The following is an 18,702-nucleotide window of genomic DNA, read 5'->3' as shown; positions in this document are numbered from 1 at the left end:
CTATTTTACAAATACGCACCGTCTGCTTAACAGTGTATGTACAACGTACTATTGTTGCGTCATTCAAAACGAGTAGGCCGTTGCATGCTGGCGTCTGGGTCAAAATGTAGCAAATTCTAAACATTACGCTACAAATAATAGATCACGGCGTTTCGATGGCAACACAAGCAATCGTCATCAGGTGGGACAAGCACAGCAGCAAGAAGAAGAAACTGCTGGAGTAGGCGCCTACTACTTCAGCAGTTTCTCTTGCTGTGGTTGTCCCACCTGATGACGATTGCTTGTGTTGTGATCTAAACGCCGTGATCTGTTATGTTTCTACCCACGTGGTGACTTTACCGAAAGAACTCAAGAGTGTGGATTCCTGCAGTTACGAAAGCTTCGAATCAAGATTGCCTACAAACTACACAACTGAGATGACGCATCAATCATCGCCCCCTACTGACAGGCTCTTGTCCACATGCAGGCCGGTGCAGGGCCACCACCTTGTGCCACACAGGGGCAGCTGCTACTTGGGGATGCTCTTCGAGTGTTTCAGACGAGGTACGACAGGAAACTTCGAGTTGCTGAGGCGGTTAAGCAAGCACCGTGTAAATGCAATTATTATAACATAGTGAATGCTTGGGGGCTTATTGTCTCTCGCTCCTGGTTAGAGATCTACCCAACCCACAGGTCCACAAAGACTGGCCGCTCGCCCTTACTCTGCAGATAGAACCTAGAAACTGAGTGTTCAACTTCACATTCTTGTCATTAAAGGCCTGTGACAAAGGTGCATCTATTGTAGCGACATCGTCTCAAGCTTACACATCTACCGGTTCTCCACTTGACTTTGTATTGTCTCGGAGGAAGTCCACCCACACCTCCACTTCCACAAACTGCTGGGAGTTGCCTCGCTCTGCCTCACAGTCAGAATTCTCCTCCTGCTTCACGTTGCCTCCATTGATGTGAAGGTCCCATTTTGGATTTGAATCTTCATCTTCACATTTCACCTTCACTTCTTCGCTCTTCACCATCACTTCTTCCCTCTTCACCATCACCTCTTCATATTTCACCTCGATACCTCTAAAAGTGTCCACGCTGGGATTTTCTTCCGGTTCGTGTTTCATGAGGGATGGGCTCATGGTGGCACTTTGACTTTCACAAGCTGATTTCAGACTCCACTCCTTGTGGATCTTCTGATGCTTCGGTGTTCTCTGGTGTACTTTAAGATGTGACTGTGCAAACGCCATCCCACACAGAGTGCACCTGAAGGGTTTCCCTCCTGTGTGTGTACTCCGGTGTCTTTGCAGATGTGATGACTGTGCAAACGCCTTCCCGCACATCGTGCACTTGAAGGGTTTCTCTCCCGTGTGTGTTCTCTGGTGTTTTTTAACAACAAATGACCGTGAAAACGCCTTCCAACACACAGTGCACTTGAAGGGTTTCTCTCCCGTGTGAGTTCTCTTGTGCCGTGTGAAATCTCCAGTCCGATCCGTGCTGTATGCACACCGGTCGCATTGGAGCCTTGTCCTACCGAGCTGCGCTGAGCGCATTTGCTCCATCAGACCAATTCTGCGGAGGAAGCGTCAGAGGAAGCGTCAGCTGCAGACAGAAAAAAATAATATCCACACCATCTACACGTCAGTATCGAGGCACAGAGGAATGCATATATAGTCACATGTGACTTACACGTCTACATTCATATATTCATGATGTAGTAAAAACGTTTCCCAAATTCATCACAGGGCTGTTATGGCACACAATGAGAGGGCAAATGGTCATAAACATGCCTGGAAGCCCTCGTATCTTCAAAATGAATGTTCACCAAAAACTCCAACCACACAATTTCAGCTGTCTGGCTTCAAAAGGAATATTTATGAGAGCTAAATTCAGCTGACACAGCAAAGGGTGTTGAAAACAATACTATTTGTGTTGTGCAGAAATTCATAAATTAACGTTCAATCGCAACTTAGAGGTGTGAATCCAGGCTCAGATGTCCTTAAATGCTGGGATGAACAGTTCCGACTTCAGCTGCATGTGTGCTGTGTTAACTTCCTGTTTCCATTCTTATAAAGAGTTCCAGAGGAAAACAAAAGTAAACTATTGTTATGATATAACCTCCGTGTTCAACAGAGTTAATAGACTTTACTGCAAACACAAACTGTACACTGTCACTGGGTAAACAGGCGGTGGCGTGTCTAGAATCATGCCTGGCCACCTTCATCTGCTTGGAATGAATGCTTCCTCACTCCACCAAGTAATTGAGGATCAACGAACATAGCCGAGGCTAACTGGAGTTTGCGTGTCTCTCGCCGTGGTGAGATGTTAACTACCTCACCTGGTATACAGGAAGTCGTGGGTTCGATCCCGACCCTGACGCCTGCTTATATTTGGAGTTTGCGCGTCACTCCGTTTAGCGTCTTTGACCGATAGACATTGACACACGTATTCTTGTTGATTTCGGTAAAGTTACGTAAATAGAAAATAAGAATAACAGATAATACAATTACATTAAATAAAGACCACTTGTGTTGCGATCAAAACGTGAGTTTTTTTGCTTTATTTACAATTTATTTTATTTATTTTTATTTTATTTTCTATCTACGTGACTTTACCGAAAGAACCAAGAATATTAATTCCTGCAGTCACCAAAGCTTTAAGTCAAAACATTCACACACGTTGACAAAGCCTCACCTTATGTTGTTGTGGGCAGCTCGCTTCTGATAACAAGAGCGGTATAGCAGCTCAAGCGGGCTTGGCCTGGTGAAAACAAAAGAAAATAAAAACTGCGTGAATATTGACAATAAAACAAAGTTACAAAGTGGCGAGCCGGGTGAAGACAAATTAAACTTAAGCGAGATAATTAAAGTGAATGCAATCAGGCGAGGGCAGGAGGCAAGGCCCCGCGTGGCTAGGCCCCGCGTTGTAAAGTTCCAACCTGGACATCGATTCCCATGCTCGCTGCTACTCAACTGACATCCCTACGAGAGAGAGAGGCTCTACCTTGGTAAACAACAACAACCACCACCACCACCACAACGACCACCACCACAACGATGAGAATTTCTCACCTCGGATTTCAGTGCAAGCGCGCACACGGCAGCTTCCTGTTGCCTAGCGACAGCAGGAAGTAGTATGACGTCACTTCTCTCCCACGAGCGGCTCTGTAACTGAATAAATTATGTTAATGAGGCCGGCCCATATGTCGAGGGATGGGGGCGTGGGCGCTGAACCCGTCGCAATAAACTCGCGACGGCTTTAACGGATGTCTTAATTAAAAGAAGACATGATGGTTCAATGAGCCACTCTGTCTACAGGAAAGCTACCCATACAGATGCTTACTTGAAACCGGATTCCCACCACCATCCATCCCAGAAGAACTCCCTCATCAAGACTCTATACCATAGAGCCCAATGCATTTCCGACCAGGAACACATTACCAGTGAACTCAAGCACGTACACCAGGCTCTCAGGGCTAATGGCTACTCCGACTACACAATCCGCAAAGCCATCACTCCAGTCATGAAGAAGGATCCTCTTGTGGAGCCACTCAAAACCATCACCTTACCCTACATTGCAGGGGTCACTAAAAAGATCTCCAAAATCCTGAACAAACACAAGATCCAGGTCCGATTCAACACAGTACATAAAATCCGTGATTTAGTTCCATCTGTAAAAGATGCTGTTCCAGACATACAGTACCCGGGCGTTTACAAACTAAAGTGCCTCTGTGGTAGTAGCTACATTGGAGAAACCAAAAGACATATCTCGGACCGCATCCGCGAACACAAAGCAGACTTGAAACACGGTAGGACGAACTTCTCTGCCGTGGCAGATCACTGTTATAATTCAGTGGGCTCACATGACATTGACTTCTCCAAGACGGAGGTTCCTTGCAAACCAACCGGCTACCATGAGAGATTCGTTCATGAGGCCATTCACATATACAAGCACAGAGACAATTTCAACCGAGAAGATGGATTCAGGCTTAGTAACCACTGGAAAGATGTTTTAAATCATTTCTGTTCTTAATTAATTGTATTTTTACGATGACCTTCAGACCGCAGCTCTTTCGCCAGCATTGCCTCTTAATACCTCTCACACCACGGTTAATGGTATAGTTTTACAACATGGAGCATACTAGGGCCTCGCAGCTGTCTCTCTCCCCCTCCTCTGTTCCGACCATGGACGAACTCGTCCGTCTGAACGGGGCCCGTAGCTATCCGTGGTGCTGAAATTTGAGGGTAAGAATCCACCCATTTTTTCGCCATATAGCATTGTGATATATAACGACTTATTGTTGGTAGCTTAGCTGATTGGAGAATATAGAGTCTATTGATAACATGAAGGTATAAATTTTGATTTAAAGCTTTCGTGACTGCAGTAATTCATATTCTTAGTTTTTTCGGTAAAGTCACGTTGAAGAGAAACAACAAAATAACAAAATATATATAAAACAATAAAAAATTCTCACGACGTTTCGACCATAACTCAAACGGTCATCATCAGGTGTGTCGGTTTGCATAAATTTATTTTGAAAACGGCATATTTATTTATTTATTTATATAAAAAAATAACGTTTGCGTCACGCGCAACGATTGGCAGTTTGCCAGGACTAGTCCATCTATTTTTTGAAAAGAGGAGGGGTGAGACGAAATTTGTTTTTATGTATGCTGTCTGAAAGCCACTGTAAGCGTGAACAATCAATCAAGAACTGAAATGATTTATCAAATCTTTCCAATGATTGCTAAGATAGAATCCATCTTCTCGGTTGAAATTGTCTCTGTGCTTGTATATGTGGATAGCCTCATGAACGAATCTCTCATGGAAGCCAGATGGCTTACAAAGAACCTCCGTCTTGGAAAAGTCAATGGCATGTGAGCCTACTGAATTAGAACAATGATCTGCTACGGCCGAGGTGTTGGTCCTACCGTGTTTAAGGTCTGCTTTATGTTCACGAATGCGGTCCGAGATATGGCGTTTGGTTTCTCCAATGTAACTACTACCACAGAGGCAACTTAGTTTGTAGACACCAGGGTATTGTATGTCCGGAATCACATCTTTTACAGACGGAACCAGATCACGGATTTTATGTAATGTGTTGAAACGGACCTGGATCTTGTGTTTATTCAAGATTTTGGAGATCTTTTTTGTGATCCCAGCAATGTAGGGTAAAGTGATGGTTTTGAAAGGCTCCTCAAGAGGGTTTTTCTTCATGGTTTGAGTGATAGCTTTGCGGATTGTATAGTCGGAGTAACCATTAGCCCTAAGAGCTTGGTGTACGTGCTTGAGTTCACTGCTTATGTGTTCCTGGTCGGATATGCATTGGGCTCTATGATACAGAGTCTTGATGAGAGAATTCTTCTGTGATGGATGGTGGTGGGAATCCGGTTTCAGATAAGCATCCGTATGGGTAGCTTTCCTGTAGACAGAGTGGCTCATTGAACCATCAGGTCTCTTTTTAATTAGGACATCCAAAAAAGGTATCTTGCCATCTATTTCGACTTCCATGGTAAATCTGATGGCTGGGTGTATGGAATTGATGTGGTCGAAGAATTGGTCTAGAGCAGGCCGGCCATGTGGCCAGATGACAAAAGTGTCATCCACGTACCTCTTCCATAAGGTTGGGCGCAGAGTGGCAGTCTGGATGGCGTCAGTCTCAAATTTCTCCATGAAAATGTTAGCTATAACTGGAGAAAGGGGGGAGCCCATTGGGGTGCCCTCAGTTTGTTTGTAGAAAGTTCCATTCCAAGTGAAGTATGTATTGGTTAAACAGTGTCTCACCAGGGGGGGTACCTCAGTGTTTAGTCCTTGATGAACCAAGTCTTCAATGATTGCAATGGTGTCAGGTACAGGAACCTTGGTGAATAAGGAAACTACATCAAAACTGACAAGCAGGTCGTCTGGGGACAGGGAAATACCCTTGATTGTTGATACCAGGTGAGTAGAATTTTGTACCGCAGAGGTAGTTTTTCCAGTGAAAGGACGCAGGATTTCAGACAAAAAACGAGCTAGTTTGTAGGTGGGGGAGCTGATAGTAGAGACTATGGGACGAAGAGGTGTATCAACTTTATGTATTTTTGGTAAGCCGTATAATCTTGGTGGCCTGGCAGCAGAAGGTTTCAACGAAAACTGTTTAGATTGATCAATTAATGCGGTTGAATCAGAAATTATTTTGTTGGTTTGTGTGACGAGGCTGTTGGTGGGATCTCTTTTTATTTTTGTATAACTACCATCGTCGAGTAATTCTTTAATTTTGTTGTTGTATTCTATTTTATCCATGATAACAGTAGCGTTGCCTTTGTCAGCTGAGAGAACTACAATATCATTCCTCTTTTTTAATTTATATGATTCAAAACGCTCATCTTTGCTGAGGTTGCTAGCTGGCATCTTAGCGTTTTTGAGGGTTGCAGCGATTTCAGATCTTGCTACGTCTGCAGCGATGTGACCCAGGCCCCTGAGAGCAACGTCTACTTGGGCAATTATATCATTAACTGGTATGTGTTTAGGTGTGACTGCAAAGTTTAGACCTTTAGCTAAAACGGATTTCAGACCATCGGAAATAGAACTGTTACTGCGATTAATTACGACTTTATTAACGTCTAACTTTTTGGTGTATGGGTCCGGTCTTTTGTTGAAGAGGAGGTTAAATTTGGAAATCAGGTTTTCCTTACATTTGGTCGACATAGTAGCAGCTGAAGAGGCAGTCATATTGTCTACATGTTCCCAATCCGATGTGGACATTATTGCCGTCAATGATAAGTGTGATTTGTAGAGTGTCTTGTCTAACTGATCTAGTTCTGTGCGTATAAGTCTGATTTTTTCTGAGATAAGAGCTAAGCTAGTTTTGAAAAGAATTCGTTTCGCATTAGAAGAAGTTACAGTAGCAGAGGTGAGTGTAAATGCGATTGGTATTACCCCAGAGTCGCGGCATCTCTTCAGGAAGGTGAGAGACTCGATCAGCTGAGCTTTCTTATCCCGGAGTTTGTTGAACGATCTTAAAGTTATGTGAAAACCCTCCCCGTAGAGGCGATTAAATTTTGATTTAAAGCTTTCGTGACTGCAGTAATTCATATTCTTAGTTTTTAAAAAAATAACGTTTGCGTCACGCGCAACGATTGGCAGTTTGCCAGGACTAGTCCATCTATTTTTGAAAAGAGACTTATACGCACAGAACTAGATCAGTTAGACAAGACACTCTACAAATCACACTTATCATTGACGGCAATAATGTCCACATCGGATTGGGAACATGTAGACAATATGACTGCCTCTTCAGCTGCTACTATGTCGACCAAATGTAAGGAAAACCTGATTTCCAAATTTAACCTCCTCTTCAACAAAAGACCGGACCCATACACCAAAAAGTTAGACGTTAATAAAGTCGTAATTAATCGCAGTAACAGTTCTATTTCCGATGGTCTGAAATCCGTTTTAGCTAAAGGTCTAAACTTTGCAGTCACACCTAAACACATACCAGTTAATGATATAATTGCCCAAGTAGACGTTGCTCTCAGGGGCCTGGGTCACATCGCTGCAGACGTAGCAAGATCTGAAATCGCTGCAACCCTCAAAAACGCTAAGATGCCAGCTAGCAACCTCAGCAAAGATGAGCGTTTTGAATCATATAAATTAAAAAAGAGGAATGATATTGTAGTTCTCTCAGCTGACAAAGGCAACGCTACTGTTATCATGGATAAAATAGAATACAACAACAAAATTAAAGAATTACTCGACGATGGTAGTTATACAAAAATAAAAAGAGATCCCACCAACAGCCTCGTCACACAAACCAACAAAATAATTTCTGATTCAACCGCATTAATTGATCAATCTAAACAGTTTTCGTTGAAACCTTCTGCTGCCAGGCCACCAAGATTATACGGCTTACCAAAAATACATAAAGTTGATACACCTCTTCGTCCCATAGTCTCTACTATCAGCTCCCCCACCTACAAACTAGCTCGTTTTTTGTCTGAAATCCTGCGTCCTTTCACTGGAAAAACTACCTCTGCGGTACAAAATTCTACTCACCTGGTATCAACAATCAAGGGTATTTCCCTGTCCCCAGACGACCTGCTTGTCAGTTTTGATGTAGTTTCCTTATTCACCAAGGTTCCTGTACCTGACACCATTGCAATCATTGAAGACTTGGTTCATCAAGGACTAAACACTGAGGTACCCCCCCTGGTGAGACACTGTTTAACCAATACATACTTCACTTGGAATGGAACTTTCTACAAACAAACTGAGGGCACCCCAATGGGCTCCCCCCTTTCTCCAGTTATAGCTAACATTTTCATGGAGAAATTTGAGACTGACGCCATCCAGACTGCCACTCTGCGCCCAACCTTATGGAAGAGGTACGTGGATGACACTTTTGTCATCTGGCCACATGGCCGGCCTGCTCTAGACCAATTCTTCGACCACATCAATTCCATACACCCAGCCATCAGATTTACCATGGAAGTCGAAATAGATGGCAAGATACCTTTTTTGGATGTCCTAATTAAAAAGAGACCTGATGGTTCAATGAGCCACTCTGTCTACAGGAAAGCTACCCATACGGATGCTTATCTGAAACCGGATTCCCACCACCATCCATCACAGAAGAATTCTCTCATCAAGACTCTGTATCATAGAGCCCAATGCATATCCGACCAGGAACACATAAGCAGTGAACTCAAGCACGTACACCAAGCTCTTAGGGCTAATGGTTACTCCGACTATACAATCCGCAAAGCTATCACTCAAACCATGAAGAAAAACCCTCTTGAGGAGCCTTTCAAAACCATCACTTTACCCTACATTGCTGGGATCACAAAAAAGATCTCCAAAATCTTGAATAAACACAAGATCCAGGTCCGTTTCAACACATTACATAAAATTCGTGATCTGGTTCCGTCTGTAAAAGATGTGATTCCGGACATACAATACCCTGGTGTCTACAAACTAAGTTGCCTCTGTGGTAGTAGTTACATTGGAGAAACCAAACGCCATATCTCGGACCGCATTCGTGAACATAAAGCAGACCTTAAACACGGTAGGACCAACACCTCGGCCGTAGCAGATCATTGTTCTAATTCAGTAGGCTCACATGCCATTGACTTTTCCAAGACGGAGGTTCTTTGTAAGCCATCTGGCTTCCATGAGAGATTCGTTCATGAGGCTATCCACATATACAAGCACAGAGACAATTTCAACCGAGAAGATGGATTCTATCTTAGCAATCATTGGAAAGATTTGATAAATCATTTCAGTTCTTGATTGATTGTTCACGCTTACAGTGGCTTTCAGACAGCATACATAAAAACAAATTTCGTCTCCCCCCTCCTCTTTTAAAAAAATAGATGGACTAGTCCTGGCAAACTGCCAATCGTTGCGCGTGACGCAAACGTTATTTTTTTATATAAATAAATAAATAGATATGCCGTTTTCAAAATAAATTTATGCAAACCGACACACCTGATGATGACCGTTTGAGTTATGGTCGAAACGTCGTGAGAATTTTTTATTGTTTTATATATATTTTGTTATTTTGTTGTTTCTCTTCAACGTGACTTTACCGAAAAAACTAAGAATATGAACATGAAGGTAATTTATATTTTAGTTTTTATTGGTTCACTATATAGTACTGTGAATAGCTCAGATGTGTAGTCATTTCTGTGACCAGTCACTAGCTAATCAATCAGTTGTTTCAATGCTGGATTCGCCTAGTTATTTCAATGCTAAATTCTCCTGTTTGATTTGTACTAAGGGCCTCGGTGAATGTGTATGCTCTGACTTTAACGTAGCTATTTCTACAGCAGGTACAAGCTCTATTTCTGCAGCAGGTACAAGCTAATCACTCAGCTATCTCAATGCTAAATTCTATGCTAATTCCATTGTCAAGGGGTGCCTCTGCGGATGTGTATGCCTTAACTTAGCTATTTCAATGCTAAATTCTATGCTAATTCCTTTAACAATGGGTGCCTCTGCGGGTGTGTATGCTTTAACTTTTAACATAGCTATTTCTGTGACCAGTCACAAGTTAATCATTCAGCCATTTCAATGCTAAATGATATGCTAATTCCTTTGTCAAGGCGCTTTGTTCCTCTCACACAGCTTAAAGGCCATATCTGAACGTGGCTCTTTCACTCCAGCGCTGTCCTACCAGACAGTCTCGCCCCCTTCACCTGATGAAGGCCGCTTGTGTTGTGGCCGAAACGTCGTGAGAATATTATTGTGTTATTTTATTTTATCAATTTATTATTTTATTATCATTCTACGTGACTTTACCGAAAGAACCAAAGAAGATGAATCATTGCAGTCACGAAAGCTTTAAATCGAAATTCTCTATGTTATAATAATTGCATTTACACGGTGCTTGCTTAACCGCCTCGGCAACTCACAGTTTTGTGTCGTACCTCGTCTGAAACACTCGAAGAGCATCCCCAAGTAGCAGCTGCCCCTGTGTGGCACAAGGTGGTGGCCCTGCACCAGCCTGCATGTGACCAAGAGCCTGTCAGTAGGGGGCGATGATTGATGCGTCATCTCAGTTGTGTAGTTTGTAGGCAATCTTGATTCGAAGCTTTCGTGACTGCAGGAATCCAAACTCTTGAGTTATTTCGGTAAAGTCACCACGTGGGTAGAAACATAACAGGTCACGGCGTTTAGATCACAACACAAGCAATCGTCATCAGGTGGGACAACCACAGCAAGAGAAACTGCTGAAGTAGTAGGCGCCTACTCCAGCAGTTTCTTCTTCTTGCTGCTGTGCTTGTCCCACCTGATGACGAGTGCTTGTGTTGCCATCGAAACGCCGTCATCTATTATTTGTAGCGTATTTAGAATTTGCTACATTTTGACCCAGACGCCAGCATGCAATGGCCTATTCGTTTTGAATGACGCAACAATAGTACGTTGTACATACACTGTTAAGCAGACGGTGCGTATTTGTAAAATAACTTATTGTTAATACGATGTAACGTGATGCAGTCAATTTCGCTGCAGTAATTCAATTTTGTTAATATGCCGGTCAATAATTTAGAATGAATACTTGTCTGATTGTGCGCGTGCATGTAACATTTTGTCTGAGGGTCACACATTGAATAAGTGATGTTAGGACAAAGTGTGTGTGTGTTTGGAAGTAACCTGTACAGAGAACTCAGGTGAGACCCGTTGTTCTTGTGATACAGGTCAAAGGGTACTTTTGTGTTTCACGAAGCGTCTGCCTCTGGAGCAACTCATCGTCTTTGAAATAGGGAGCACGCTCGGATCATTCATCAGTTACAAGGCATACCACTTAAAAGTTACACGTATAGGAGGAGGTACATTCTCTACAACACGAATTGTAGTTTTGTCTTACGTGTTGACGTAGATTTTGTCTAAGACTATAAATGCTCCTTGCTGATTGACGTCTGGATGTTCGTTACCTATCGGTTGAAGCAAACCCCACTGCTGTTGTTGAGACGCTGTGCACCATTTAATGGTCTAACACATTGACGGCCTTCAGGCCAGGAAAGTCACAACATTTGCACACGAAGGACGCATTCACGCAAGCACCCCATGCTCCGTTTTGAAGCTTTAAAATGAAACATCTTTGAATTGTGTTGTGTTTTCAATTAGATTATTTTATTTCCTCATTAAAAGCTTGTATCAATTTACATCTGGAAGACTTCATTGAAAAGGACATTTCGTGTGAATTTTCTCTCGTCATTAAGTGGATGGCCTTGCCGGGGGTTCGGTTCAATGCGGACACACAGTGTACACACACACACAGTGTACACACAGTGTAGACACACACAGTGTACACACAGTGTAGACACACAGTGTACACACAGTGTACACACACACACAGTGTACACATAGTGTACACACACAGTGTACACACAGTGTACACACACACAGTGTACACACACACAGTGTACACACAGTGTACACACACTGTACACACACAATGTACACATACAATGTACACACACACAGTGTAGACACACAGTGTACACACACACAGTGTGCACACACAGTGTATACACTGTACACACACAGTTTACACACAGTGTATACACACTGTACACACACAGTGTACACACAGGGTACACACAGTGACACAGTGACACACACAATGACATAGTGACACAACAACAACTGCCATTCGCCACTAAGTGGTGGTGACGTCACGATGCTTGTGCCAGGCACAGTGACACACACAGTGACACAGTGACACACACAGCGACACAGTGACACACACAGTGTACACACACACACTGCATACACAATAATGTCCACGTTGTTGCTGAGCTCACACACCCAAGGGAGGGAGCAATGGAAAATGAATCTAAATCAACTTAAACTCCAACTCTGTGACGTCACCACTCTGCATTACCTCATCGGCGTGAAACACCAGGGTGAGGTGTACCTCCCTAGTGACGTCAGGTCACCAAGGTATTCACCCCTCCCCCGTCCACCGCGCTCTTGAGCGTGACGTCACCTCCGCTCGGGTCACTGCCGATATCGTTCCAGTGGCAATCCTTATTTGGGCAAAGCTACGCCCAGTGACTGGTGGCTCATTAACATAATGTGTTCGTTAAAGCCGTCGCGAGTTTATTGCGACGGGTTCAGCGCCCACGCCCCCATCGCTCGACATATGGGCCGGCCTCATTAACATAATTTATTTAGTTACAGAGCCGCTCGTGGGAGGGAAGTGACGTCATACTACTTCCTGCTGTCGCGAGGCAACAGGAAGCTGCCGTGGCGCGCTCGCACTGAAATCCGAGGTGAGAAATTCTCATCGTTGTGGTGGTGGTGGTCGTTGTGGTGGTGGTTGTTGTTGTTTACCAAGGTAGAGCCTCTCTCTCGTAGGGATGTCGGTTGAGTAGCAGCGAGCATGGGAATCGATGTCCAGGTTGGAACTTTACAACGCGGGGCCTAGCCACGCGGGGCCTTGCCTCCTGCCCTCGCCTGATTGCGTTTACTTTAATTATCTCGCTTAAGTTTAATTTGTCTTCACCCGGCTCGCCACTTTGTAACTTTGTTTTATTGTAAATATTCACGCAGTTTTTTTTCTTTTGTTAGCAGGCCAAGCCCGCTTGAGCTGCTATACCGCTCTTGTTATCAGAAGCGACCTGCCCACAACAACACAAGGTGAGGCTTTGTCAACGTGTGTGAATGTTTTGACTTAAAACTTTGGTGACTGCAGGAATTAATATTCTTGGTTCTTTCGGTAAAGTCACGTAGATAGAAAATAAAATAACAATAACATAATAAACATAAAAATATTAAATAAAGCAAAAAACCCCGCGTTTTGATTGCAACTCAAGTGGTCTTTATTTAATGTAATTGTTTTATCTGTTATTGTTATTTTCTATCTACGTAACTTTACTGAAAGAAACAAGAATACGTGTGTCAATGTCTATCGGCCTGGTATACTTCCTGTATACCAGGTGAGTTAGTTAACATCTCACCACGGAGAGAGACACGCAAACTCCAGTTTGCCTCGGCTATGTTCGTTGATCCTCAATTAATTACTTGGTGGAGTGAGGAAGCATTCATGCCAAGCAGATGAAGGTGGCCAGGCATGATTCTAGACATGCCACCGCCTGTTTACCCAGTGACAGTGTACAGTTTGTGTTTGCATTAACGTCTATTAACTCTGTTGAACACGGAGGTTATATCGTAACAATAGTTTATTTTTGTTTTCCTCTGGAACTCTTTATATGAATGGAAACAGGAAGTTAACACAGCACACACATTCAGCTGAAGTCGGAACTGTTCATCCCGGCATTCAAGGACATCTGAGCCTGGATTCACACCTCTAAGTTGCGATTGAACATTAATTTATGCATTTCTGCCTAACACAAATAGTATTGTTTTCAACACCCTTTGCTATGTCAGCTGAATTTAGCTCTCATAAATATTCCTTTTGTAGCCAGACAGCCGAAATTGTGTGCTCGGGGTTTTGGGTGAACATTAATTTTGAAGAATCGAGGGCTTCCATGCATGTTTATGACCATTTGCCCTCTCATTGTGTGCCATAACAGCCCTGTGATGAATTTGGGAAACGTTTTTACTGCATCATGAATATATGAATAAGTATAGACGTATAAGTCACATGTGACTATATATGCATTCCTCTGTGCCTCGATACTGTCGTGTAGATGGTGTGGATATTATTTTTTTATGTCTGCAGCTGACCCTTCCTCTGACACTTCCTCCGCAGAATTGGTCTGATGGAGCAAATGCAGTCAGCACAGCTCGGTATGACAAGTCAACAATGCGACCAGCGTGCATACAGCACGGATCGGACTGGAAATTTGACACAGCACCAGAGAACTCGCACAGGAGAGAAACCCTTCAAGTGCACTGTGTGTGGGAAGGCATTTTCACAGTCATCAAATCTGCAAACACACCAGAGAACACACACGGGAGAGAAACCGTTCAAGTGCACGATGTGCGGGAAGGCGTTTGCACATTCATCAAGTCTGCAAAGACACCAGAGAACACACACGGGAGAGAAACCCTTCAAGTGCACTGTGTGTGGGAAGGCATTTTCACAGTCAACTGTTCTTAAAAAACACCAGAGAACACACACAGGAGAGAAACCATTCAAGTGCACTGTGTGTGGGAAGGCATTTTCACAGTCAACTGTTCTTAAAAAATACCAGAGAACACACACAGGAGAGAAACCCTTCAGGTGCATTTTGTGCGGGATGATGTTTGCACGGTCATCAAATCTTCAAGTACACGAGAGAACACACACGGGAGAGAAACCCTTCAGGTGCACTGTGTGTGGGAAGGCGTTTGCACATTCATCAAGTCTGCAAAGACACCAGAGTACACACACGGGAGAGAAACCCTTCAAGTGCACTGTGTGTGGGAAGGCATTTTCACATTCAACTGTTCTTAAAAAACACCAGAGAACACACACAGGAGAGAAACCCTTCAGGTGCATTTTGTGCGGGATGTTTGCACGGTCACCACATCTTCAAGTACACGAGAGAACACACACGGGAGAGAAACCCTTCAAGTGCACTCTGTGCGGGAAGGCGTTTTCACAGTCACCACATCTTAAAGTACACCAGAGAACACACACGGGAGAGAAACCCTTCAAGTGCAGTGTGTGTGGGAAGGCGTTTGCACAGTCATCTCCTCTTGTAACACACCAGAGAATACACACAGGAGAGAAACCCTTCAGGTGCACTCTGCAGGAAGGCGTTTGCACATTCATAAAATCTTCAAGTACACCAGAGAACACAGAAGCATCAGAAGATCTGCAAGGAGTGGAGTCTGAAATCAGCTTGTGAAAGTCAAAGTGCTACAATAAGCCCATCCCTCATGAAACACGAACCGGAAGAAAATCCCAGCTTGGACACTTTTAAAGGTATCAAGGTGAAATATGAAGAGGTGATGGTGAAGAGGGAAGAGGTGATGGTGAAATGTGAAGATGATTCAACTCCAAAATCGGACCTTCACATTGATGGAGGCAACGTGAAGCCAGAGGTGAATTCTGACTGAGGCAGAGCGAGGCAACTCCCAGCAATTCATGGAAGTGGAGGTGTGGGTGGACTTGCTCCTAGACAATACAAAGTCAAATGGAGACCCGGTAGATGTGTAAGCTTGAGACGGTCGCTACAATAGATGCACCTTTGTCACAGGCCTTTAATGAAAAGAATGTGAAGTTGAACACTCAATTCCTAGGTTCAACCTGCAGAGTAAGAGCGAGCGGCCAGTCTTTGTGGGCCCGTGGGTTGGGGAGATCTCTGACCAGGAGCGAGAGCCAAGAAGCCCCCAAGCATTCACTATGTTATAATAATTGCATTCATTCGGTGCTTGCTTAATCGCCTCGGCAACTCGGAGTTTCGGATCTCGTCTGAAACACTCGAAGAGCATCCCCAAGTAGCAGCTGCCCCTGTGTGGCACAGGGTAGTGGCCCTGCACCGGCCTGCATTTATTATTTTTTCCGCCTGAGGACGACCGCTTGTGTTACGATCGAAACGTCGTGATCTATTATTTTTTCTACCTACGTGACTTTACTGAAAGAACCAAAGATTATGTGAACAAGAGGCTGTCAGTAGGGGGCGATGATTGATGTTTCATCTCAGTTTTGTAATTTGTCGCTAATGTTTAGAATTAGCCAGCATGAATGGCCTACTCGTTTTGAATGACACTACAATAGTATGTTTTACATCCACTGTTAAGCAGACGCTGCATATTTTTTTAAAATAGTTTCTTAATCAGATGTTATCTGATGCAGTATATTTCACTGCAGTAATTACATTTTGTTAAAATTCCTGTCAATAATTTAGAATGAACACTTGTCTGATATTGTGTGTACATGCATCACTTTATTTTTTATAAGGGTCAAACATTGAATAAGTGATGTTAGGACAAAGTGTGTGTGTGTGTTTGGAAGTAACCTGTATAGATAACTCAGGTGAGACCCGTTGTTCTTGTGATACAGGTCAAAGGCTATTTTTGTGTTTCAGGAAGCATCTGGAGCAACTCATTGTCTTTGACATAGAAAGCACACTCGGATCATTCATCAGTTACAAGGCATACCACCTTAAAGTTACACGTAGAGGAGATACATTCTTTACAACACGAATTATAATTTTGTCTTACGTGTTGACGTAGATTTTGTCGAGCTCGGACTAGAAGTGCTCCTTGCTGATTAACATCTGGATGTTCACAACCATGGCTTGAAGCAAGCCCCACTGCTGTTGAGACATTGTCCACCAAAACCGGTCCACAGTTGGCTTGCACTGAAGCAATGCTGCAGTAATTATGGACTCGCACGAAGGCCGTGGGATTTATATTTTGTGTTCAACATTCCTTTGTTTCGTGGAGAGACCGATTAAATTAAAGACGTCTTGTCTGCTGATCTTGTTCATATCTGTGTACATCGATATCCCACATTGCCTGCATGTACACACCACACGCAATTAAATCAATAAAAATAAGAATGACTTCCGGGCATTGCAAAGATCGAGGAATCTCTTTCAATGGAGCGAGTTCAGTGTGTTCGATTCAACATCTCTCTGTCCGTCTGTGTCATCTGTTTGCCTCTGTGTTTCTTTCTGCCTGTGTCTCTCTGTCGTTTCTGTGTTCCTCTTGTCTGTGTCTGTCCGCCTCTCTTGTCTGTGTGTGTGTCTCTCTATCAGCGTCTATCCAACCGTATTCAACGACTGTCAGTAGCAACACGCGCCCGGTCAACTTCCACGGCCCGCGACTCAAACTTGTTTATCTGTAACTTTCGCACCGTACGTAGCCAACCGTGTTAATCCATGGGTCTCTGTGTGTGTATAACTTCTTTCGCACCATACCTAGCCAACCGTGTTAATATATGGGTCTCTGTGTGTGTATAACTTATTTCGCACCATACCTAGCCAACCATGATAATCTATGGGTATGTGTGAGTCTCTGTGTGTGTATCTGGAACTTATTTCGCACCGTACGTAACCGAACCTGCCCAGGAAGAGCGGCTGGTATCTGTGGAGCTGTGGGCTGGGTAAATCTGTGAGCAGGAGCGAGAGACAATTAAGCTCCCAAGCATTCACTACGTTATAAACAACACATTTGCACTCATAAGTCGCTTGCCTAATTGCCTCACCAACTCGGTGTTTCGTATCGAACCTCATCTCAAACAATGGAAGGGGGCCCCCTAGTGGCAGCTGCCCCTGTGTGGCACAAGGTGGCCCTGCACCGGCCTGCACGAGACATGAGTCTGTCGGTAGGGGGCGATCATTGACGCGTCATCTCCCTGTGGAGTTTCTGGATAGTGTTACTGGAATTGCCACAATTTTGACCGTGACACCAACATGCAATGTGCGTTGTGAGTGACACAGTGGCTTGTTTGACATCCGCTGTTAAGCACACTGCACAGAGGATGTACTTTCTACGGCAGCTGAAGAAATTCAACCTGCCAAAGACAATGCTGGTGCAATTCTATACAGCGATCATTGAATCCATCCTCACATCCTCCATAACCGTCTGGTACGCTGCTGCCACTGCCAAGAACAAGAGCAGACTGCAGCGTATCATCCACACTGCTGAGAAGATAATTGCCTGCAATCTACCAACCCTCGACGACCTGCACACGACAAGGACCATGAGGCGAGCGAGGAAGATTTGTGGCCGATTCCTCCCACCCTGGACACTCTGTTTCAGCTACTCCCCTCCGGCAGAAGGCTTCGGTCCATCAGGACCAAAACCTCACGCCATAAAAACAGTTTCTTCCCATCTGCTGCTGGCCTGTTAAACAAGGCCAAGGGCTAACACTGATATTAACATTTTATCTACATAATGACACCTTGCCGATATTAACTATGTTAACCTATTTGTATTTTTTATTTTTAAATTATATCTTAAAGCTATTTTATATTCGATATTTATTCAATTGCATATACTTCAGCCCCTTGTGTGTTAGTTAGACTTTTAACCCTTATAGTAAGACTTGTTTAAAACTTATTGAAGATTTTAGATTCCTATATGTTGAATGTATGCACCATCCTGCCAAAGTAAATTCCGTGTCGGTGTGAACTTTCATGGCGAATAAAACCCTTTCTGATTCTGATTCTATCAGTAGTCTATGGGTCTCTATCAGTAGTCTATGGGTCTCTGTGTAGTGACTCTATGGGTCTCTATCAGTACTCTATGGGTCTCTATCAGTACTCTATGGGTCTCTATCAGTAGTCTATGGATCTCTATCAGTACTCTATGGGTTTCTATCAGTAGTCTATGGGT

This window comes from Petromyzon marinus, unplaced genomic scaffold (assembly GCF_048934315.1).
Source record: "Petromyzon marinus isolate PM22_M1 ecotype Great Lakes invasive population unplaced genomic scaffold, UKy_Petmar_22M1.pri1.0 PM_G_Scaffold_13, whole genome shotgun sequence".
In the NCBI taxonomy this organism is placed as follows: domain Eukaryota; kingdom Metazoa; phylum Chordata; class Hyperoartia; order Petromyzontiformes; family Petromyzontidae; genus Petromyzon; species Petromyzon marinus.
The sequence above is the reverse complement of the archived record's forward strand: the minus strand, read 5'-3'. Positions refer to the sequence as shown.